At 36.6% G+C, this 26518-nt stretch overlaps 1 long non-coding RNA gene across 1 annotated transcript in view; it reads left to right on the top strand.

Annotated features, from left to right (window-relative positions):
• Window positions 1-26518, top strand: part of LOC125615798 — a 42999-nt gene that overhangs the window by 14802 nt on the left and 1679 nt on the right. The window contains exon 2 of the long non-coding RNA XR_007346389.1: window positions 24689-24821. This is a non-coding gene — a long non-coding RNA (uncharacterized LOC125615798). The remainder of the gene's footprint in view (window positions 1-24688; window positions 24822-26518) is intronic.

Consider the following 26518-nt stretch of genomic DNA (forward strand, 5'->3'; position numbering starts at 1 on the left):
TTACTATTGCTTTATATCTTTTAAATTTTATAAGAAAAAAGGCATAGAAGAGAAAAATGTAATTTGTACAATTTTGTGTTCATCATAGTGGTTACCTATATGATTGTCATTACTTATTCATGTTGATCTACTTATTCATGTTAGTCTAGTAATTTTCCATTTCAGCCTGAAGGACTTTGCTATTTCTTGAAGGACTGACTGGTCAACTGACAACAGAATTTTTCAGTTTTTCTTCATCTTGGAATATCTTTATCCTTTAATTTTTTTTCAGTTGTTGATGGACTTTTATTTTGTTCCTATTTATATGAGGTGCTGAGAATTGAACCCAGTGTCTCACATATATGAGGTAAGCACTGTATCACTGAGCCACAATCCCAGCCCTATCCTTTATTTTTAAGGAGTAATTCTGCCAGAATTTTTTATCAATAGATTTGTTTCCAACCCTGAAACATTTTGAAGATCTCCTTCCTCTGTCTTTCAGCTTCCATTGTTTCTGAAAAGAAATTAGCTGTCAGTCTTACTGAAGATCCCTTTTTCTCTTGCTGCTTTCAAGATACTGTTTCTTTTGATAGTTTGAACATTATTTGTCTTGTTGTTTATCTCTTTGAGGATTTCTGACTGAGAGATCCTGAGTTTCTTGATGATATAAATTGTTTTTCTTCAAATTTGAAATCTTTTTGGCATAGTTTATTCAGATTTTTTTTCTTTTCCTTTCTTCTCTTTTTTTTTTTTTGCATTTTATTATGTATATGTTGCTGTGTTTGATGATGTCCCATGAACCTCTGATGCTTTATCAATTTTTAAAATCCCTTTTCTTTCTCTTCCTCAGACTGGATAACTTCAATTTTTCTAGTTTCAAGTTTGCAAATCTTTCTTTTGTAATTTGTTGTGGAGCTTACCATGGTTTCTTTCAACTCATTTAATACTTGCTTCCTTTTATAATATGTAACCCTTTATTGACATTTTCTATTTGGTGAGACAGAAAAATAAAAACTAAACAAATGTTCAGAGTTGGTTTTACAGGAAGCCACGAGGAAATTCAGGTTATGACAATTCTTTAGGAATGAGACCTTGAAAAAGATCAAGATCCATCCGGCTTCCACTCTTGCCAGGAATGTAGGCTGTTTTTGTTTTTTGTTTTTGTTTTTCAATATTCCTGTTGAACTGACATCTTAGTTCACTTGTGCTGCTATAACAGATAATTTATAAAGAACAGAAATTTATTTTCTCACCATTTCTCTCCCTCCCCCTGCCCCTCTCCACACACACACATATACTCACACGCAAAAGAGATTGAACCCACCACTCCTGCAAGCCCTCAGTCCCTTCAAGAGAACAAAGTCTTATGACCTAAACACCTCTCATCGGTTCCCACTTCCCAACACTGTTGCATTGGGGATTAAACTTCTAACATGTGAATTTTGGGGGGCTCGTTCCAAACTATAGCAACTAATAAAATTAAGGTAAATTAAAATGCCAGAATCTTACCAAGATCTCTGTGATCTTACCAAGATTTAGTCATTTACTGAAAATAACTGCTCCTAGGCTTTCTGCAAACCTTGTGTTAATCTCTACTGTTCTAAATATGTTAATTCTAACAATTTTTATTGCTTTTTTGAAGTGGAAAAATTTCAGACAAATCAAGAACCAATAGAGAAACTATTTTCCTCTATTGATTATGTATATATTTTCCCCTATGCTTACTCTTGGAACTACAATACATATTCTTCAGTTTTTAGGTCTTATACAAATTAATAAAACCATGTTATATAATATTTTATGTATAATGTAATGAATTTACAATAATATAATTCCTTTTACCTCCATCCTACTTTCAGCTATTATTATCATATATCTTGCTAGTACCTGTGTTATAAACCTCATAATACAAGGTTTTCTTTTGTGTTTAGATAACCAAATATCCTTCAAATAAATTGGAATAATTTTTTAAAATGGCTGTCCTATTCACTGGCAAGTTTACCATTGTTCCAGCTATTGAATTTTTCAATCCCAGTTTTTCTGAGAAACAGAAGAAACACTGAGTAGGAAGCATATCTTGTAGTGCAGCTTTCTAATAGCAAATTCTATCAGCATTCATTTATCTGAAGATGTTTTAATTTCATTCTCATTGTTTGAAGGCTATCTTTCTTCATAAAGAATTTTAAGTTGGTAATTTTTTCTCCTAGCTTTAAAAATGTCATTTGTCTTCTGACTTACTTTGCTCATGATGAGTAGCCAGGAAGGTCATTTTCTTTATTATTGTTTTGAATGAAGTGTGTTTTTGTTCTGTGGTGACTTTCAGACATTCTTTTTAGCTTTTGTAGTCAATAATGTGCCTAGGTAGGACTTTCATTGTATTTATCTTATTTGAATTTCACCGAGCTTGTATCTGTGGGCTGTTGTTAAAAAAAAAAAAATCACATTTTATTCTGTGCTATTATTTTTAACACTTTTTTCACTCTCACAGTTCCCCAAGTGTCCTGGAAATCCAATTTTACATGTGTAAAACTAATAGACAGTGACTTACATTGCCAGTTTAGTTTCCTCAATCCATTTTCCTCTGCTTCTTTATGTTGAATAATTTGTGTCAATCACCACATCTCCAAGCTCACTGCTATTTTTTCCTGCAGTGTTCAGGAGGCTGTTAGGCCTATGTAATGCATTATTTTAAATAAAATTCAGATATTTATCAGTGATCTTGTCAGAGTCAGTTGCACTTTTGCTGCTGTGCCCGAAGAACTAGGCATTCACAACCTGCCAAAAAAGTACAAATATGCCTTTTGCTTTTCCTGTTTCTTTTCCCTTTTCTCCATAAAGTTAGTAGCTGTGGTCAGGGAGAATCATCAGGCCAAGGAAATTTTTAGCAAATAAAAATAATGCAAAAACAATGAAATAAACATATCTTAAGAAGCTAGCAAGAGAAGAGTAAAATAAACCAAAAATAAGGAGGAAAGAATTAGTAGAGTTTAGAGAGGAATCGAAGAAAGAGAGAACAAACAATAGAGATGACTATCAAAGCCAAAAGCAAGTTTTTAAAAAACATTAATAGTAATATTAATAAACCTCAATCATGCCTTAACAATGAAAGAATGAGAGAAAACCCAATAATCAAAATGAAAAGGGATTGCAAGGGACGGCATCTCAGATCTATAGCAATTGAAAGAATAATGAAGGAATAGAGTCAATGGCTCTTCCAATTAAACTCCAACAGCTTAGGTAAAACTGACAATGCTTGAAAGACACAAAATATTTAATGTGGCATGAGAAGAAATTTAGAAAATCTGCATCTTCTGATAGTTTATGAAAAAATTTAATTGTAATTTAGATTTTTCTTAAAAACAAAACTGTTTGCTCAGATGGCATCATTGGTAAATTCTACAAAAACTTAAGAAAGAAAGACATAATTTCAAACTTTTACCAGTGCAGTCAAAAAATAGAAGAAGGCAGTACACTACCGAGCTCATTTTATGAGGCAAGGATAACACTGCGTTTCACCCAAAGAGACAATCTATTTTAAACACACACCCCCCACACACACACAATTATAAGCCACCAGCACTCATTTAAACATAGAAAAAAATTCATGACATTATTAGCATATCTAATCCATCAGTAAATAGAAGGGAGGCATATATCATAAAAATCAGGTTGTCTCAGGATGCAAGGTTGTTTAACATTAGAAAATTGATCAGTATAATCCATCATGTTATCAGAATAAAAGAGATAAATGATCATCTACATAAATTGGGAAATGTATTTGAAAAATTTATCACTTATTTATGATAAAAATTCTCAGCAAATGAGAAAGAAATAAAGAACATATTCAATTTAATAAGCAGATTCTGCTACAAACTTACAGAAAGTATTATATTTAAAGGTGAAATACTAAATGTTTTCCCCCTAAGATCAAGAACAGGCAAGAAAGTTGACTCCTACCAGTTCTACTCAGTATTATACTAGAGGTTTTATTTAGTGCAATAATTGATGGAAAAGAAACACAAGGCATAAATATTAGAAAAAAAAAGAAAGAATATTGTATAATTTACAGATAACATGATTGTGAAAATGGTAAATTTTAAGAAATCAAAACGAAAAGACAAAACAAAAACTCCAAGTAAAAGAATTAATAAGTGTATTTGGTAAGATCCAAGAACATAAAGTCAATTTTAGAAAAGTAATTGTATCTAATGAAATTTTTAGTAAGTTTCATATGAAAATCTAAAGAACCTAGAATAGACAAACCAATCTTGAAAAAGAAGAAAAAAATGAAAGGCTTAAGAATATATGATTCAACATTTCTTATAACAATTCAGTATCTGAGACATTTTGGTATTTGCTGAAGAGTAGTCAATAGTTAATGACAAGAATAGAGACAATCCAGAAACAGATCCACTCTTTTACAGTTCAGTTTCAACAGAGTGGCCACTGTGAATCCAGGGAGGAAAGGAGTGTCTTTTCAACATTGAATTGCCAGGTATTCATGTAGGGGAAAACATTTAAAAAAGAACCACACCACCTTGCCCTCCACTTTACTTCATGTTAAAAAATTGAAATAAATAAATTATATTTGTAATAAAATATGTACATGATATTGATACCTACAACATAAACATGGCCAAATTAAAAAATATTATATTGAGAAAAGGCAGCCTGACCCAACTGATTTCATTTTATATGAATTTCAAGAATAAGTAAATCTCATCTAGGATGATGAAACTCATCAGAGCATTTACCTCTAGGGTACTTTGGGGGGTTTTGACTGTTGTGTTTTTTGGTAGATAGGTATTAATGTGCCATGCATTTTTTTAAAAAATATAGCTTTCAATATTAAAAGTGACCTTTATTTGATTTGTTAAGAATTTTTTTGGCTTTATTCTACCTCTAGATGTTGAGATTACTTCATTTTTATTGCTTTTCATATATTTGTATGTTTTAATATCTGATAAAGAATAGTGTTTTGCAGTATTAACAATTTAAATATTTTAAAAATTTAAACAAGTTTGCATTTTCTTAGTGGCTGATATTTTTGATCTGTTCATTGTACTGTTTTATAGTATATTTCCAATATCATTTAGTGTTTCATGTTCAGTTCTTTAAGTTGCATGTTTGTCTTTTCTATGTGTATTTCTTTTGGTGTTTAGTAAATTTGACTTTTAGATCTTATAGTTTAATTTGCACCATTTTAGGGGAAAAAAATCCATAGTCACCTCTTTTGTTTGGATACTGTTTGTGGTATCCTGTTACAAACAAGACTGCAGTTGATTCCTCACTTTTCCCTCACTACTCAAGTTGAATATCTAGGCATTGTGTTATTGTTGATCTTTACATCAGAAATTATGTATGCTTCTATTACCTCATTCACTAATTTCAAATAATTGTTAAGTCTTAAATATACTTTAAGCCTTAAATATACTTAGGCTTGTATTACTTTATTTGCAAGCTTTCAGCAATATTGTTCTACTTCCTGTTAATTCGTATGTGAAAAGTATATCCCACCTGCCATTATTTCTGCCTTGTAGTTTTTCCTAATGTTAGTGTTTGAATATCTGAAAGTTGCGTATTATTTTTTCACCATCATTTCCATCTTTTAGTCTTAGTCCCACTAAGTTAATACTGGCTACACCTTCTACAAACATTGTGTGTATAAAACTCCTTTTTTCATAGGTTTTCCAGGAAGTGAGTATAAGATTGATATTGTTCAATATTTATAGATGGCTGTGGATTTTATTTTGAAAATAAAAAGAAAGCTTGCCTGGGCATAAACCTCTTATCTCACATTCTTTTCCCATTAAACTCTTTTTTAAAAGTTGCTGCATTCTTTTCCTAACATAAATGTTGTTTTGAGAATTCTCATATTATTCTGATAATTATTCCCTTATAAGTAATTTTTGCTTCTTGGCTGGATACCAAAGGGAATTTTTAAATTCATCTTAAAAATACAATAATTTTTCCTTAGGATATGGCTCGATGTTCATAATTTTTGGTCATTTTCCCCAGGTACACACTATGCTATTTTAATAGTTTATTTTTCAGGAAACATTTTTCAAATACAGTTTTAAATATTTGTTCTTTTCTGTTCTTTGACTTTCTTCCTTGAAGACTTTCATTATGTGTGTATTTGTTCTCTATACCCTATCTTCTGACACATTTTTAAAAATTTCCTATTGCTGCTGTATGTAATAAATTACTATGACCTACTGTGGAATCAACCTAAATGCCCTTCAGTAGATGAATGGATAAAGAAACTGTGGTTCTTTATCCACACACACACACACACACACATACACACAATGGACTATTACTCAGCAATAAAAGAGAATAAAGTAAATGGATGGAATGCAGGTAAATGGATGGAATTAGAGAAGTAAGCCAATCCCCCAAAAGCAAAGATGGAATGTTCTCTCTGATAAGTGGATGCTAATCCATAATGGGGGGGCATAGGATGAGTGGAAGAACTTTAGATTGGGAGGAAGGATGAGGGTAGAAAAAAAGATGGTGGAATGAGATGGACATCATACCCTAGGTACATATATGATTGCACAAATGGTGTGACCCTACTCCATGTACAACCAGAGAAGTGAAAAATTGTGCTCCATTTGTGTACAATGAATCAAAGAGCATTCAGTTCTCATGTATAACTGATTAGAACCAATAAATAAAAATCTTAAAAAGATTTAAAAATAACTATGAACTTAGTGGCTTTAAACAACACAAATTGGTTATCCTACGATTTTGGAAGTCAATTGCAAATGGGTTAGCTGAGCTGCGTGAGAGTCAGTTTCTCAGTCCTTTACAGCCTCTAGTGGCTGTCTGCCTTAGGTGGCTTAGGACCTCCACATCTGCTGCAGTCGTCTCCCATCCTGACTCTGACTCCACTGCCTGTAGGCAACCCTGGGATTATATTGCACCTACCCAGATGATACAGGGCAACCTCCTCATCTGAATAACAATCATGTCTGTGAAGTCCTTTTGCCAAGCAAGGCAGCATATTGATGGGTTTTGGGGATTAGAATGTAGACAGCTTTGGGGGGACCATTATTCTGCCCACCATACACATAATTCCTAAATCATCTAAGCCATTTTTAGAAATTTCTGATTGATTTTTTTCCAATTCTCTTCTTTCTTATTCCTATTTGCCTTCCCGTGTCTTTTCTGGTGTCTCTTTGCTCTTCTCTCTTACTTAGTCTTTTATGAAATATTGCTTGCTTTCTACTTAGTTGTAACTGATATCTATTAATTTGTTCTGAGTTTTTCTGGTTTTTGTGCTGTTTTATCAAAGCTTTAATTCTTCTCTAATACATAAATATTACATTGTAGTTTTCATCTGTTCCATGACCTCATTCTTCTGGTGAATTCTCATTGTTTGTCTTAATGTCATTAAGGCCTCATTCATGATTTCCTTGTAATAATTTCCCATGGTGTTAGAAAGTCTATTTTTATTTTAGTTTAGTTTTTGCTCCTTTTGTTTTAATGAAGAACAAAGTAAGGCAGACTTTCTTGGATTATTCAGAAACGGGCAGGCCAAGGTAGATTTTTTCCCCCCGTAGCATGGTGTAAGAACTCCTTTTTGTTTTTACAGAGATAGATTCACAATGTGTCCTCTCCCTCCTGGCCACTTGTTCATCTCTCTGGGCTGCATGGCTGAGAAGGACTTCCTGCCTCTTGTTCCTGGGGTCCACAGCCCTTCTCCCAGAGCTGTGCTCACAGCATCAGGCTTTCTCTTTACTGCTTTGTTTGTCCTGTTTTTATTTCTCCATTAATAGTAAAGGATACTTTCCTTGATGTGCTGAAATCTTTTATAAAAGTATAATTTTGCTGTGGATAGTTAAGACTTATAGCATAACGCCATGGGCTACATTTGGATGGTAAACTGGGGGCCATGTGGAGCAAATGCGCATATCCATCCTCACATAGAGCTACATTTTTGCAGGACAAGAGCTGTCATAAAGCATTTTATTTTGAAGGACTTTCTGGGATTTCTCTCTGAGCATCTCAAACACCACTTCTTTTCATGCTCAGTTCTATGCTTCCTGGTAGCAGGAGGCACTGGCCTTCTGAAGCAGTAAGATTCTACTGATAGCTAGGACCAGCCCATTCATTTCTGCCTTCTCCAGATCTGTGTGACTCTGGCCTTTACCTACAACTCTGAGCCTGTGAGCATGTTCTCCTAGTTTCACTGATTGTGCTCAGATTTTTTTCCCAAGTCTCCTCTCAGGGCCAGTTCCTTCTTGGGGTACACATTTACTGGTAACTTGTGCTTGCTATTTGGTTATTTTCACTTCATACTGTTTTGTCACACAAATGTTGTTCTTGTGCATGTCCCATGGCTGTTGCTGATCTGTCACCAACATCCACCCATACTCTGTGGTCTGTGTTCCTTGCTGTCTTTAGCTATCATGATTTTTTTAATTTGGTTTTCAGGAGAAGTTTGGAGGATGTAAAACAACTACTCTACTGACAATACTTTGTCACAGAAATTCTAACATATATTTTGGGAGAATTACTGTATATCCTTCATTGAGATTAGGCTACAGGTCAATGAATAAGGAAGCATGGAAAATAAGTTTTAGTCCACTGTAAGTAACAACCCAAATGGTTAATGGTGATCACTGGAAGATGAAGTTAGATTCTGGATATCTTCTGAACAGGCAGAGCTCCAAGATTCCCTGATGGTATGGATATTGGATATGAAAGAAAAAGAGGAGGTAGAAATGGCATAATGTTTTTTAACATTTCAAGGGATGGAGCTGTCACTAACTGGGAGGTACAAACTGTGGCTAAACCAAACTGAGTGGCATGTGAGTCAGATTGGGGTTAGGCTCTGCTGCAGGAATAAGCCCTGAACTCTCAATCTTTGTATGATAAGATGATAAGAAAGATGGGAAAAGTGGTTCTCCTTTAGCTTTTAGCTGTGCTGTGGCCGTGAATGTGTAAACTTTTTCTGTAGCAGGGGAAGGAGAGAGCTGGAGGATCACAGATGGTGAAAACTCTTTTGGGTTCTCTTCCTCCTTCTTTCCCCTTGCCTTTATCCTCCTTCCTCTTTGCCCTCCTTCCCTGCCCCCTTACTCCTCCTCCTCTCCTCCATTTAGTTTTTTTTTTTCCCAGAACCAGAACCACAATGGCATTCAACACTTCTGTACTTCTGCCCACATCCCATTGGCCTAAAGCCAGTTACATGAACCCAGCCAGACTGCAGATGAGCTGGGAATTCCTTTGCTGCCCATTTGAATCGCTTGTCAGTGAGTTCCTGTTCAAATACCTTACATGTCTATTACTTTATGCATAGATTTTTTTTTTTCAGTACTAGAGAGTGAACCCAGGGACACTTTCCACTGAGCCACAACACCAGTCCTTTTTATTTTGAGACAAGGTCCTTGCTAAGTTGCTGGCTTTGAACTCATGATCCTCCTGCCTCAGCCTCCTGAGTCACTGAGATTGCAGGTGTGTGCCACCGTGTGGGGCTACCTAGGAATTCTTAATATCCTCTGAAAAGTAGTTTCTCCTTACATGTGTTTCAAATATCTCTCCCTGTCTATTGCTTGTTTTTTTTTTTTTAACCTTATTTATAACTACACTTGTCATGTGGAACATGCTAATTTTGTGATCAAAGTTTCTTATATCTTATTTAAGACATTTCTTCTTATCCAGATGTCAAGATATTTTCCTATATTTTCTTCGAAGTGTTTTTAAGCTACTTGGCCTGTTTTTCTTACTTGTTTATTTAATCCACTGGGGATTATATTTTATTTTTCCATCTGACTTAGATGTGAAGCTGCCACTAGGATATATCAAGTTTTTACTTATGTGCAGGTTTATTTTTGGTTTTTGTTTCCATTATTTCCAAAATTATCTCCATTGAGATATTTGTCTATCCTTGTGGAATAATAAAAAGTTTTCCATTACTACAGTTTTAAAATCAGTCTTGACCCCTCCTTTTGTTGTCATTTAACTTCTTCATTATTTTTATACATTTACTTTTTTTTGGAGGGGGGACACCGAGGATTGAACTCAGGAGAACTTGACCGCTGAGCCACATCCCCAGCCCTATTTTGTATTTTATTTAGAGACAGGGTCTCACTGAGTTGCTTAGTGCCTCACTTTTGTTGTGGCTGGCTTTGAACTCGTGATCCTCCTGTCTCAGCCTCCTGAGCCCTGGGATTACAGGCATGTGCCACCATGCCCAGCTACATTTACTTTCTTGTGTTCATTTTATAGTCAACTTGTCAATTTTTAGCAAAAATCTTATTGGTGTATTCATTTGAATTATATTGATTTGTCTATAATCTTGCAGAAAAACAGAATATAAATCATATTGAATTCTCCCTCCAGGGAAATTAACATTTTTGTTTCAATATTATTTTCTAATTTCCCCATATGAGTTTATCCATCATTTTTTGTTGTTTCTAGGTTTTTATCCATTTATTTCTCTTGGTAACTTGTTTTTTTTTTTTTCTTTCACAATTTCCTTTTAGATTTCAACATTTACAGGAAAAGTATTTTAGTATACGTTTATACCCATATGTGACTACTTTCTGAACTTTAAAAAAATTACACATTTTATCCAACAAATTTTTTGGTAAAGAATGTAGCTTTTTTAATGGTCTATATTCATTGTTTAAAATAGATAAATCAAATACTAAAGCACTTGATTAGTAATGAAAGTGTTAACGAGTGCTATAGTTGTTTTCATGATTATTATTTTCTTGGTAGACAAAAGTATCACTTGAAAGCAATGATGTATTTTTCTGGTTTATTTATTATTTACATCTCATTTCTTCTCTTGTTTTTCTTTTTGGCGTGAGTTTGGAATATCATAAATGGTAATAGGAGTACATCTGTATTTCGACATGTGATATGATTCTTGCTGCCATGGTTGGCAAATTCTTTCATAAGGGTAGGGAACTTAAGTTCTACTTCTTACTGGCTAAGAGTTTTTAAACAACGATGAATATAAATTGGCTTATAAAGGTTGGTATTTTTTTCCATCTATTGAAATAATGTTTTTTCTCCTTTGGTATGTTAATCTTATTTCCAGTCACTGAGATACAGGGAGGTCGACTCTGAGCAGGAAGTGAGGTCTGGAACGGATATTGAGGGAATCAATACAGTCTCTGCCCACTGCATTCATTTGCTTTACAACATTCACCCCACTCATCTTCCAATGTTTGAAGTTCCAGATAAACTCATTGTAACTCCAAGGTACCACTGTTTAACACAATGAATCCATTCCTAGTACCAACACAATCAAAACAGCTCTCTGAAAGTGATAGAACCAAGTCTCACCAGTTCTTGCATTCATTTTTATGAGATGTTCATTCTTTTTTTTTTTATTCCATAACTCAGCAGCATCTTGATATTCTGTAATCTTGGCACTCACAAATCATTATCTGCACATCCTAAGATTATGGGTAGGTCAAAGGGAGAATAGAAAATGAAAGGCATCACTTGAAAATAAGAACATAACAGAGTATTGAAGACAATGTGAGCCACCATGACAATGCTCAGACGTTCAGCTCATCATGAGGCCATATTTGATATACAAACATTTCTTCCCTAAATACTCATTTCATATTTCCTTGGCTTTCAGCCAATATCTTTCCTGGACAGTTTCTTAAGTTCACAGGTTACTTGAACTTTATTCATGAGAGGTTTAAACCTTGATAATCCTGTCTGAAATAGGGGGGAGAATTATCGTTTTCATTTGTACAATTGCATGTGGGCGTGCTAGGAGACACCCAATATGACCTCCTGAGCAACAGACACTCCTCCTTAGCTCCAGTCATGTATCTGTAATCCTTCCTCCCTTTCAAAGAATCATTTACTGTAGACTATACTCCAGTGAATATTGTGCTTGAAGTTCTTCCTCTTGAAGGCATTCCAGTCTGATTGTCCTTCAGGACCACCATAAATGAAAAATATAGAGTCCTGACAATCCAGCTCTGTGTGGTGCCAGAAAGTAACAGAAAACAGTATGTCAACCAGGCCTGAGATTCTTTTTCTTGTCAACTAGTCAGGGGGACTTCTGAACAAGCCCCAGACATTTGCTGAAGCTACACAATAAGCAGCAGGAACAGGCATCCTGAGAATGTGGACCCCCCACCCATGTTACTGTGTATTCAAGACCTGCCTCAGAACTCCGCAGTGGGTGGGTCAGATACCATTCACTTGATGGTGTGTTACTTATCATTTGGTGTCTGATTGTCATGTGTTTGCTTTCTGTCAGAACTTAACAGCAAGCCAACAACTGTTTCTCAAACAGAGGACAGCTCCCTGTTGAGAGAGGGAGACAGGGCTTTGTCTTTAGCGTCTGCAATGATTTTGAATTTATGTGTATGGCAGGATTGTTAGAGAACTCTATTCCATCACGGTACGTCTGAGTGCTGTTGGAATCCATTGACTATCATAGCTAAAAAAAATGGCATGTACTTTTTACTATGCTCAAAGAAAAGTGTTCTAATTACTCTCCCCTTGAATTTGGGCTGGCTTTATTACTCACTTGACTAATAAAGTATGACAAAAGTGACACACAGTCAATTCTGAGCATGCCTTATTAAAGGGCTGGAGGATTCCACTGCTTCGAGTTCCAAGCATCCATGTAAGAAATTCAATTACTTCAATGCTGTGGGGAAGCTGAAGCTGCTTGTAGAGATCATATGAAGAAACCGCATGGAGGTATGCCAGTTCTGCTCAGACCCCACCCTGACATCTGACTTAACCAAGACCCAGACCTCGAGACATTGTGGAAAAGAACTCAGCCCTGCCCGCATTTCAGATTTGTGAACTAAATCCATGATAATTGTGATTTTAAGTAATTATAGCTTGGGATGAGTGGTTATGCTGTAATAGATTATTGAACTGTATTTCATAAAGTCTAGTTAGCATTGTTCCTTACACCAAAGTCTGACCCAGATGAGCCCATTTTCCAGTCTTGAACCAATCTCATGTTCTGTCAGTCTTACAAGGAAGGTAGCACAACCTTATTTTAACCATGTTCTGAAGAATTAAGACACTGTAGTGAATAGAGATGCAAGAATCTGGAAAAATTATCATTGGAGAGTTGGACATGTGATAAAGTAACTATCTTAGGTGAAAACTAACCATGAACTGTTTCTTTTGAGTTCCAGTAAGGTTGTAGATTCCTAGGAAAACTATCAAATTTCCTGTCTTAATGTGAAAAAAGTACTCTTGCATTTTTAATTTACATATTGAAGAGGAGGTTCTTTTCTCTTGGAAGCCGGAGATGATGGATTAAATAAAATAAACTCTTTAACGTTAGGCCTAGGGTTATTTACATGAAATATAAAATTAAACAGGGTATAGTAAAAGACATAGGTTAGCATGCTCATTACCATATCTGTTGTTGTAACTAAAACAACTGCAAATACATGTAGGTACGTTCCTGTTGGAGATATCTAGGCCAACTTACCAAGAAAAGATGTTAGTATTTGTGTCCGGTCCGGCAGGACACATCAACGGGGGCAGCGAACCTAGATGGGGAGGAATGAAGGGACAAGAGACACGAAAGGTGACAGCAAGACAGGGGTCTGATCAAGCTGCAAACTTTTATTGTTCACACAGGGGTATTTATATGCTGGGGATGGGGAAGCTGTCTAATCAGCAGTTGCTGGATGTGGGTCTTAAAACTGCCAGGTGCAAGATGTCTGATGATCCTGATAACCGCAGGATGTTCCAGGGAGATAGGTGGCTGCAGGATGCCTCCCAGGCAGGATGTCTCCCAGGGGGCTGTCAGGCTAATCTTTGAAGGAGAATTTCCTTCTAGTCCCTGACATATTTGTGTATGATTGGTGCCTAGAATCACTGAGGTTTAACTTTCTTTTTATAGCAATGAGAACTCTTAGGTGATGTATGATAGAAAGTTCAAAGCTTTCCTCTTTGACAGAGATTTCTTATCTCAGCCACGTGCTCTCAGATTTGTTTGTAAAGAGCATGTGTGTGTGCATGCCCATATATCCCTTTGGACTTCCCTGGATCCACCACTGTTAGCTAAGAGCAGAACCCTTTTGGTCGCTTAAATGTTCTTGTCTTTGCAATTAAGAGGTAGTGAGCCGGTGAAGTGCTCATGCTTGAGAGTCATCTTATCTTTCTCCCTATGGCTTGCACTGGAATTTGATCATGTCTAAAAAAAATATGTAGTGATAGAGCTCCCTGAGTGCTATACTCCAATTTATAAGTTAGAGGTCAATTAAGTGTTACAGTTCTCCTGGGCACAGTGAGGTGACCTGCTGGTACATCATGCACTGCACTCAGTCCTTGCAGTAACCTTACAACATTGCTGGATGGTAGCTTTGTGTTTCCACATTCTGTTGAGGGCGGGGTTCAGTCCACAGATTCAGATTAGATATCCATTTCTTCTAGGAGCAAAAGCAAACATTGCTCTAAGTTTGTGTTTGCATTGTTTGCGCTTGTTTGGTTTGTTATTGTGAATACGACTGTATATATCCTACCCAGGGTGTCAAGATGTATATATATATGGTCAAGACGAATTTTCTGGTGTGTTTTTGGAGTTGTTAGCTAGTTTCTATTATTACTTGAAGAATTGTTAGTAAAAAGCATTATTGGGGTTTGGGGACCAAAAATGTTTACAATCTATCCATAAATGTTTACATTTTAAACTATTATCTTAGCAAAAAAAGATTAGTCTCACCTCCAAAGCTTGGGCTGAGCCACAATTTTTTTCACCTTGCTCATTACAACCACAACCTATGTGAGTGCTGATTGGGGAAGGCAGCATTCCTCTGTGTGTTTTTCAGGGTAAGTATCAGTTTAATCCTCCCGAAGGAGCTGGAAGAAGAGCGACCCCTCCTGAGTTCATGTCGCAGATCTCTCCATTTCCGGCTGCTCTATTTCAATGCTTTGAGTGGGAAAGCCTTGTTGGTAAGCGTGGCTGTTCAAAACAGATGAGATGAAAAACTTAAGAATAAATTGGCCATCCTTTTCCTAAGTGACTCTCATTTTAAAAAACAGAAAAGCTTCCATTACTCCTTATTTTAGAATTTTTAATGGAATGGGGTTACAAAAATGAGAAACAGGTGTTTAATAGTCTTTCCACTATTAAATATAATTTAGACATGGTATATTTATCCATTACTCATTTCTTTTTCTACAGTAGTACAAAATAGGAAATTATGAAATACCAAACTAATATAGTTTAATGGTGAATAAATTATAAAAACAAAAAAAAATTCTCTGGAGTGTGCTTTATCTTAAAACTGTATTAGGAATAGGTTATCTGCACATCTCTCTATAGAAAACAGAATTTAATGTGTTCAAATCACTGGATGCCTAATTACAGGTTACTTCCAAAGAACTGCATATCATATTTTTAGAATTGCTTTACTAAGTTTTAAAGGATGACCACTAATTTTTGTGTTGTCATGCACAGTAGCTCCCCAAAAATGAAGACCAACTTTTACACTTTGAAAAAAAAGGAAATGAGAATATGACAATGAATGTGGAGAGGGAATGAAGTCTTCAGACAGGTTTTTTTTTTTTTTTTTTTTTTAATCTGTGTTGTACAAACTCAAGCGGATCAGACGTCATCCTTAAACTATTTGAAAAGTAAATCATTTAACTACAAAGAAGACAGTAAGAAAGTACAATAAAACTAGAAAACAGTTACAAAATGGCTGCAGTAAAACCTTACCTGAGAATAATTACTTTAGGCGTAAAATGCAGCAGGTGTTAAACTACCTGACTTCAAAACATTTTACAAAACTGTAGTCCTCAAGACGGCATGGTTTGGGCATAAAGACAGATACACAGACCATCGGAGCAGAACAGAGGCTGGAAATGAAGCCTTGCATCTACAGCCAATGGAGTTTTCACAGAGTGATGAGAATTTGCCCTAGAGAAAAGACAGTCTTTTCAATAAAGGGTGCTGGGAGATTGGATATCCACTTGAGAAAGAATGAAATCTCTCAGCAGGTACAAAAATCAACTCAAAATAGATTAGGGACTTAAACTGTAAGACCCCAAATAATGAGCTACTAGGAGAAGATGCAGGGAAATGCTTCAGGATGCAGGGATAGCAAGGAGTTTTTGTACAAGTCTGAAACCACAGGAGAAAAAAAAAACACACACACAATTAACAAATGGGAGGGGATTACATCACACCTTCTGCAAAGAAAGGAAGTGATCCACAGAGGAACCTGTCAGTGGGAGAAAATGCTTGCAAACTATTCATAAAACAAGAATATATAAGGAACTAAAAACCTCCATAGAAAAAACCACAAATAACCTTATTAAAAAATAAGCCCTAGACTAAAGTAAACACGTCACAAAAGAGAACATACAAATGGCCACCAGGTGCATGAGAATGGTCAACCATCACTCATCATCAGGGAAATGAAAATCAAAACCACCGTGAGAGAGTACCTCAGCCTATGGAATGTGGTTAGTGGTGAAAAGACTAAAGAATTGGGCAGAGGACGTGTCCAAAGGGAGCTCCTGCACACTGTGGTGGAAATGTATATTAGTGCTGCCATTACAGGAAACAGAATCGAGGTGCCTCAAAAATTATGACTCCAACAATCCCACGACTGGGAATACAGCTGAAGGAGGTGAAATCAGGATGTTGAAGAAACATCTGTGCTCTTAAGACGGTTATTGCAGCGCCATTCATGATATCCAGGAAATGGAAACAACTCAAGTGTCCATCAGCTGAAGAAGGAATGAGGGAGCCGTGGTTCATACACAGGATGGAATACTATTTGGCCACAAAAAGCATTAAATCTTGTCACTTGTGACAATGTGGATGAGATCATTATGTTGAGTGAAAAAAGCCAGGCATAGAAAGATGGGTACCCGCAATCTCACTTATATGTGGAATAGGAAAAGTCTATCGCATTGTAGTTGAGAGTAGGATGGTGGTTTCTAGAGGGTGAGGAAGATAGGGGAGGGGGAAGGATGGGGAAAAGCTTCTAGTTAAATAGGGGAAAGAACTTTGTTCTGGTAGTGTGACTACAGATTACAGCAATACTCAGTATGTGTCAAAAAGCTAAGAGAAAGGACTTTGAATGCTTTCACCATAAATAAATGGTATGTATATGGGGAGATAAATATTTAAATATTACACTATGGATAATGTATCAAAACATAATATGAAATCCCACTAAGAGCTACACTTTTTTAATACTTTTTTTTTTTACTTGTAGAAAAACATAATACTTTTATTTTATTTATTTATGTGGTGCTGAGGATTGAACCAGTGCCTCACCCATGCTAGGCAAATACTCCACCACTGAGCTACATCCCCACCCAATATCTACACTTTTTACATCTTTCTGTATCTTAAAAATAAAAACAGTTTAAAATGGCAAATATTATGCTATATATCTATCTTACCCCAATAAAAATATTTAAAAATATATTTGCTACTAATGTGCTTACATTAGAAAATGGAGACCTTTATAGGAAACATTCATAGTCTTGTTCTTTATAGTTGTTTTTTTTTTTAATATTTGCTTTTTAGTTGTAGTTGAACACAATACCTTTATTTTTATGTGGTGCTGAGGATCTAACCCAGGGCCTCACACATGCTAGGCGAGCGCTCTACCGCTGAGCCACAACCCCAGCCCTTTGTTCTTTATAATTTTTAGGACAGGAAAGAGCCTGAGAGAAAAGATAAATAAGCATTGTCCCCGCCGAGATTTATTTTCTGTGTAGATCCTGGTCCCCTTTTCATGTGACAGTGCTCTCCTGTGCTGTTCTGTGTGGCACACAGTTCTCTGGAGTCCATTTTACTCTCTGAGAGGCACGTGGAGCCTTCCCTCCCGCTGTGCTGGTGGTGTTCCCAGTCAGCGCCTTCTCCAAGCGACTTTTACAACATCCAGAAGAAGTTGCCATGTGAACTGATATCATGAGTCTCATTTGGCAACTTTAAAAATAAAGATTAGAATATTTGTGTGGTAATGAAATCCTAAATGTTCAAGACATTGGGAGTGCTTGAAGATTAATAAAATGTGAAACCAGGAAAGAGTGGAGAGAGAGTCTTAGTGGATTCCCAATTATCTGCATAATTGGAGTAGGCAATGAAACAGATCAAGCTCATTAGACAATAATACAGAAACCAATTATCTTTGATATCAGTTGTGCTTTGTAATTTTCCTGTGAGTATGGGTGGGTCTGGTGGACTGAGATTACTCCACATTTTGAGCCAAATAGAAGTTTGGAAAAGGTTCCCAGTTCCCCCATCCCACACCTGCCTGTGGGATCATCATGATGCTGTGCTTTTTGCCGTTCCTCCTCCATTCCCACTTGCAGTGATTCTTCCTGCCCACTGCTTGTCTGGGATGTTGCTTTCCACATTGGCTTCTTCTGTCCTCAGGTGCTTACCTTCTACCTATAGTTGCACTCGGGAGACCCTCACTGTCCCCATTTAAAAAGTGCTCACTGCTCAGTTCTAGCACTTCAGTTCTTTACCACCTACCTTTCTTCCCAAAATATTATTTTGGGCTCATCTGTCCTTTGTCCCTTGCTTCACCTTGTGCATGAGAGTGACTCTAACTGGTCACTCTGGATGTCTACCTGAACCGCATGGATTATCTGTCTGCCTTCCACTGCAATTTGTATGGGGCATGGTGGGAGGGTGGTGGTGTGGAGGGTGAAGGCGTGGATGAAAAGGGAAGTCCTTTCTCTTTGCTTCAGTCCATTGAAATAGCCTTTTAATTGATCTTGTCATCTTCACACTCAAAGCCACTCTCTCTATAGCCTTTGAAAGGGTTTTTCCAAATTCAGATGTGAAAATGCCTTCTCTTTAAAAATGCTTTTTACAAATCTCTTTAATGGCATGTTTTCTTTGCATATTCTATTTGACAAAATAAAAAGATAATGGAGGAATAGGAATTACCTACCCAGGATGTGTCTAGCATTCTAAATAAAGCCACATTTTTTTTTTCAAAGATAAGCTTCCTGGTTCCAGGGTCTATTATTAAATAATCAGGTAGACATGCAGGTTACCATCAATCTGTTAGTGGTATTAAGTAGGCTAAAGCTTTCATGACTTTTGACTTGTACAGTCTCTCTCTTTACTGAACAATGAATGTAAATGAAAAAGGACAAGGGAAAGGAATATGTATTTCAGGAGAACTCCCTATTAGAATGCACAGGACTGAATTTTTTAAAATTAAAGATCAAGTAAGGGGTCTGGGGATGTAGCTCAGTGATAGAGTGCTTGCCTGGAATACACAAGTTCTTGGGTTCAATCCCCAGTACCATCACCATTAAAAAAATAAAAATAAAAAGCAAGTGAACTTACACATCCCAATACGCCTTCTAAAGGAGGCTCTTTAATAAGGCCATTGAAGTTTATACTGACTTTCTTATAATAATTTCTGAACTGTTCCTCTTGGTTTCTCTATCTTTACTGTTTTTCCTTCCTGAGTTTCAGCAAGCCTTATCAATAATTGTGAACATCTGTAGTGAGACTAGAACTAGAGTTTCTTCAGTGTGACTTTCCAGAAAAGAGGCATTTCTTTTGGTTGTAAAAGTCTGGCAAAAGTCATGTGACCTAGCTTTGCCTAATATTTTGGATTTCCATAAATATTCAACACTGGCTATGTTCTCTATTTATTAGTTTCAATTCCCAAATGGGACTCTATTTGTTGCCTCAGTTTCTATTCTTTCTATCCTCACCCTTAGGAAACAGTGAGTCTTTGTTCTCGAGCAACATTTAAGTTATAAGTTGTATTTATAAGAGTATTTATGACTTATGTAGAGAAGGGTTATAATTTTTTTTCCAATGAGTCTGCTGTCTCTTGGTCTCATTATTAGAACATACCACTATCCTGTGAAAAATCCCTCACCATCCTGACCCTGTCTTTGAACAAGGTGCCTTGGAAAGGAAGCCATTAGCCTAAAGGCTTTATCCCAAAGTCTACACAGTGGCTAAGCATGCAGACAACTTGGGAAGCCCTTTCTGTTTCCTGACTTGTAGGATGAAGAGAAGAAAATCTGTAAGGCTCTAAAATATACCAGTAGATTGACCCCAGTGACTGGTAACATAAAACTGTTCTTTTAAGCTACGGGTGACTTGTAGTCCCTTCTGGGGAGGGGAGGTCTTTAGTTATTAGGGCTAAAAACCATAATAATGGCTTTCATCGCTTTGTGGAGTGAATCTATACATATTTATAAGAGATGGTTTAGAAATTATAGCAATTTGATTCTTTGTTTATTTTCATAAACATTTACAAATTAATATAAATATCTCATGCTGTATTGTTTGTTTTGCTGGAATGCACTTATTGAAAATTAAGTGCTTAGTCATAGAACATCTGGGCAGGAATGTGGGTGACTCAGAACAAACTCATCACCATTATCAAAACTCAGAGATAACAGCTTCCCAACAATAAGCCATGGATATCATACTCTTCTACCAAGGGCCGTGGTCCCAACCATTTCTCTTCCCCAAATCTCCCCATATTATTTGGATAGATTTGCTGGCTCCAATGGTAGACTATTGGTAAAAGCAAGAAAGCATGCCATTATTATCTTAAGCTTTTTGTTTGTATTATTTAATGACTTTATACAGTAATAACCATGAAAACACAATTTTCTTTTTACGAATTATATTGATAAAGTCACATAATATGAGACTCATGAATAATAATGGGATAGTCATTTTTTTGGTGGGGAGGGGGACTCTTGTTTACAAATTCTAGCAGGGAAAAATTGAGAGGTAACTAGCCATTTTTTTTTTGTATAAACTAAATCTTAATATTAGCCTTCCTAGGCTTAATAGAAATTAATTTTAAAAAGTCATCACTGCCAGATCTAAACCATAATTCCTATGATGGTAGTTAGTATTTAAATAAGATTACATATACTTTTTTTTAGATAGAGGATTGCATAAATCTGCCTTTTGGAAACCTTTGCTTTAAATATGTTTTCAATTATATGGTGTTACTGTGCCCACAGTGTTCCTATCACAATTGATTGATTTAAACAATCAAAGATTTTTGGAAGGGTCTGGAGTTGTAGCTCAGTGATAGAGCACTTGCCTAGCATGTGTGAGGCACTGAGTTTGATTCTCAGCACCTCGTAAAAATAAAAAAATAAATAAAAATAAAGGCAATAAAGGTTCATCCACAACTAATATATATATATATATATATATATATGATATATCATATATATTATAGGAAGGGATTAGAGCACTTTCATTCCAAAGAGTGCTGACTTTTTCTTTTCTTTGCTTTTAAACCTTGACACTATTTGAACCAGGCTGAACCTCTGATGTAGACGTAAGGTTTGGTTTTTACTTTAGTGCCTTAGTTTATGATCTATGATATAGATTGAGGATGATATTCTGGGGTTGAAAAATGGAGAAGTTCTTTCTGGAAAGAAAAGAAATATTATCCAGGCTGGAGCTGCCATTTGGAAATTATTGACTCACATTAAGAATAACCTTAAAAATATTAGGTTATTTTTCAAATGATATTCTCAGAGGTGGACAGCCAATTTCACAATAAGAATAACTTAATCTAGTATTGATATTGCTTCAGTATTTCCCAAACACAAAATGCCACTGAGCCTTGACAGTTTCTGCTAGCCAATGGTTCTGGAGAAATCTGAATGGTTCTCCATGTGCTGTCTGGTGTTGGGTGGGTTGGCTGTTACGTCTGTAAAATTCAGATGGGTCCAAATTGAAATATAAGACAAATTAAACTGATTTAATATTTCCTCTGAATTCTAATAACTTAATGTATTGTTCTTTCTTTAAAAACATGAGAAGACTGTTCCAGAAAGTTGGAACTTTGACAGGTACAGGGTCTGAAAGAAGGCTGGACTAAATGGCTGATGAGGACATCTTGGACAACATGAAGTTTGGGAGTTCAGGTTGGGTTTTGAAACATTGCAGTTTTGCATACACGAAGTTCAAGATTTTGTCTCTGTTTTTAAAATGATGAGTCTTAACAATGAAAGAGTTTTAATTAGAAGTGTGTTTGTGGGGTGCTGACATGATTTCATATACTTTTTTTTAAGATTATATTTGAGGAGACCATTTTACAGTGGACAAACCTGAACAGTGGTTTAGTACAGTGGTCTAGTTGAAAGAGGATAGTAGTTTTATATCTAATTTAATAAAGGCTTATACTTCATTGGCATAAATACTACGAAAGAGAACATTCTTGTTTTCTCCTCTTACTTCTTCCAGATAGACTTTACCAGATCTTGTTTTCCCATCCCCTCGACCCCACGACATGTAAATAGATTACTTACTGCACACTTAAGACCCAGTGCAGTCCACGTTGGAGCAGATCAAAACTCCATCCTCATGTTCACTTTCAGATTCTCCTCCTCCTCTCTACCAGGAACTCTCTGTTAATGGCAGGGTGCCCTGTGCTTTTCAGTACCTTCTCTCCCTTCCGCTATCCCTTCACCCTTTGGTATGCTGACATTGCCAAGAAGGGATTAAGGGAGAAGGGGTCAAATGCCTTTTCTTTTGGTTCATGATGATGTCATCCTCTCCTGACCATCACTGACTGTCTGGTTAATTCTAATGGGCTGAAGATATCCGTTTAGGGACTGCCTTCCAAATGCCTTCTTTATGAAGTACACGTGTGGGGTCTTTCTGTAGTGCTTTAGGGGCCTCCTCCCTGCCCAGGTACTTCCCTGTTCTTACTCCTACCTCTTCTGTCTCACTAGAACCTTCTTGTTGCTGGCTCTTCCTTGCTGAGCAGCCAGTCCTCCTGCACAAGGTCCTGGCTAGATGACTCACACCAGAGTAACTGCCATGGTGTCTGCTGGACCCAAGGGACACTTACTCATATGGGCCCAAGCAAATGTGGGAAGTCAAGCTGTTTCTGGTATGCATCTCCAAATTGACATCTCTTTCCAGTTAGTTTTTCTCTTCACTTGAATGGTCATAAGATGCTTATAAACAGGTCTATTAGGAAATAGTCAATAGGAAGCCATTTTATAATCCCTACAAGGAATAAAATCTTGGAGTCCACTTCACCTGACTTTCTAGTGTAGCAATAGTGTCAGTGGAGCTGAATGCTATGGTGCAGACACCTGTAATCCCAGTGACTCAAGAGACTGAGGCAGGAGGATTGCAAATTTGAGACCAGCCTTAGCAACTTAGCAGGGCCCTAAGCAACTTAATGAGACCCTGTCTCAAAAGGGGATGGAGTTGGGTGCTGGGAATGTGTCTCAGTGGTTAAGCACCCCTGTGTTCAATCCCTAGTACCAAAAAACAAACAAAAACAGTCAGTGGATCTTACTAGTCGATCCCCCAAATCACAGAACTCTCTTCTAATTATGATTTCCACTATTGTCATGGAATTCTCTCCTTCCTCCTAATCATCTGCTTATATAGATTTGCAGCACATGACAGGCTAATGGCTGAGGGTTCCATCTGGTTTTGAGATTTTTTTAACATACCCTGTAAAGGTATCTGGGACCCACATACTTTTTGGCTTTTAGAATGTGGGGAAAATTAGTTTTACATTTCCAATCATTTCCAGCTTTTGTCTGTCACCATGGGAAACATCATATTCAGAATCCTACATGGTTTGGACTATCACAATGTTAAAGGAGATGGGGATGATGGTTTAGGGCTTGATGGTAGATTGGACATGGAAGTGAAAGGGTAGGAAAAAGGGTGAGTCTTGGGTTTCTGTTGTATATTACTCTGTGGAGGTTGGGAAAACACTTGAAGGATCCCAGGTCTTTCATAACTCCACCCTGCCCCAAGGAATGAGCAAGCAGCAGATGACATGTCACGTGTTCACCTTGGACGTTTTGAGTTTGAGTCAAGGCGAGTTCTGTGAGATGGAGATATAGAATTGTGATTATTTTTTACTAGCAATAGCTGAAACCATGAATGTGGATGGCATATAGGGGAGAGTGTTCACAGTGAGAAAGAGTACAACACTTATGCACACTCACAACTATTGAACAAAGACATCTTACAGAAACATCTGTAGAAATTAGAATGGTTTTAAAGAAGTTTGTAGGGCTTCCCTCACTATTCTGTAGTCACATGTTCTTACTATCTCTACCTCTATGTATATAAAATGTGGCACAATTTGTCCAATAAACCCAAGTAGCCTGTTGGTGGACTTGCTGGGTTCCTATAGATCCAAAATATACATAAATTTATTTCATGACAAACAACTCCAACTAGGTTATCTGCTTTAGAATACAACATTCAGAGAGGACCTGAGGATAAAAACCTCAGCACCAATGGCCTGGTAAGAGAAGCCTTGTGCCCAGCTCAGGATGTAGATAGAAATATCCAGGCACAATGGACCCTCCAGGAGAGAGAAACCCACAGCACTGAGGGTTGGGTGGTGAAGCAGAGGCTGTGGCTGTACCAAGGAGCATTTTGAACAAGTTTGAAGATCCTGCTAGAAAACTTGAAGTGGAAAATTTAAAAATTTAGATAGAGATGGTCCAGAACTAAGTTTTTTTTTTTTTTTTTTTTTTGTCATTATTATGCATTTGCTCCTAAAATAATGATCCGGAAAAAAAAAAATCAGGGTAGAGTCTCTGAAATTGCCTATTAAATATATAAAGGCTGTGTAGCAATGAATGAGTATAACAGCAATACACAAAATTAATATTGTTCGTCACATCTTTTCCCATCATGTGTGAAAGTTTCTTTTGTTGCCGAACTTGTCCCTCAGATGCCTCTCAGGTAACTGTGATTGTCTTCTATCGGCAGAATCAATGGTTACAGCAGCTGGCCGCGCTGGGACAAGCTCTGCCGAGTAGCTCAGCCCATGACATTCTGGAAGATATGAAGATGCTCACAGGTGAATATGTAGATCCAAAATGCTGCAAGAGCATGTCATGAGGTAAGAACTGCACTTCTAGAACTGGGGCCGTCCAGAGAGCTTCTTGATGCATAATTACTACTACTACTACTACTACTAATAATAATAATAATAATTAATGATCCTTCCTTACTCGAGGAAAGAAACACCTCACTTTAATTCAATCAGAACTGGGCTAGAGTCATTTGAGACTTTAAGAAAGTAGCCCTTTTGCCCAGGCGCACACTTACGTTTTCACTTGCATGTTTATATGGCTTAGGACTCTCAGGACGTGGCTGTCTTCTCTCCCTCTTAGTGTCAAAAAGGTTAGAAAATAGCTTTTACCCCAGTAATTTTCATATGAAGAGAAATTTTTGAAAGAGTTCAATTAATATTTTACGTAAAATATCCAAACTAATGGTAGAGATTTATTTTTGAAGCATCAAAGTTTTTTTCTTTACATTTTTATTAAAATAATTTTATTTTTGGTAGTCTCATTAACAGTAGTTTGTCTTCTTAAAATTAATTTTATTGTATTGCTTGACTTTCCTATCTCCACTTTACTTTGTCATGGGAAAAGCTCATCTGTTACAAAGACACTTAATGTCCAACAGGGGAATGTGGGGAGGACTGTACCAGAGTCTCAGTGGGGTAAATTCTCTTGAGTGATACTTTTCTAGGGAGTGTTGGTTACCCAGGTGGCCAAACAAAGGTGTGGCTTGCTCAGGATCCTGAATTACCCCTTCTGGGGTAACTGTAGTTTCAAGGATAGATATAAGGTTTTTCTGGCTTAGCATATGTGCTAAGGCCAGGGGTGAAGAAAGCATGGCCTATTTGGGCTACTCTGAATAGGTTAGTACAGTGGGACACAGCAGTAAAGGGAGTCAGAGAGGATAATTTACATGAATCAGTATTTTCCACTCTGCATTCTGTGAGCTGCTGTGTACCCCCAGGAGTGTGAAGATGCCACAGAGAGGCAGAGGAAGACACTCCATAACAGAGAGCAACATCCAGGGCATCAGCCTTGAGTGAACTGTTCTCTTTTTAATAAACTCTATGTTAATATTTAAGGCCTAATCTATAAATAAAATATTTATAGATTATAAATCTATAAATAAAATATTTATAGATTATAAATCTATAAATATAAAATATTACTTGCATGTACCTGAAAATCCATGAACATGAAACAAGCAGAAGGTTCAAAGAGTTTTATTAGTAATCTCTTGATGATGTTTTTTTTTAAAAAGAGGAAATAGAACATTTTGCTAGAACATAATATTAATTATTGATATCTAAGAGTGTTCTCTAAGGCACATGGTGCTCATACTGACTTGCTCTAAGTGGGTGTTAGGGGTCCTGAGGTACTGATTCCGTCTCTCATCAGGAGAGGCCAGGAAATCTTGGAAAAATCAGCAAATCCTGGTGGGTTTCACTACTTTGCTGTACAAGTACTATTTTTTCTCTGAATGCCATGATGTTAAACGGATGGGAAGCGTTCTGCTAAAGACCTCTTCTTAATTTTATTCTTGTTTCTGTATCATTTGAAATTTGTGTCTACACACATCATTGTATCAGAAGAGACACTCTAGCTGCCTATTCATAATATAAGAGCCCAGCCTCTATTTTTAAGTATAAATACTTTAGCAAACTATTGAAAAATATTTGATGATCAGGTTCACAAAACTTTGAGGGAAACTAGAATTATCACATAATTACTGCGCAGATACTTCTTTCGG

This window comes from Marmota marmota, unplaced genomic scaffold (assembly GCF_001458135.2).
Source record: "Marmota marmota marmota unplaced genomic scaffold, marMar, whole genome shotgun sequence".
NCBI lineage: Eukaryota > Metazoa > Chordata > Mammalia > Rodentia > Sciuridae > Marmota > Marmota marmota.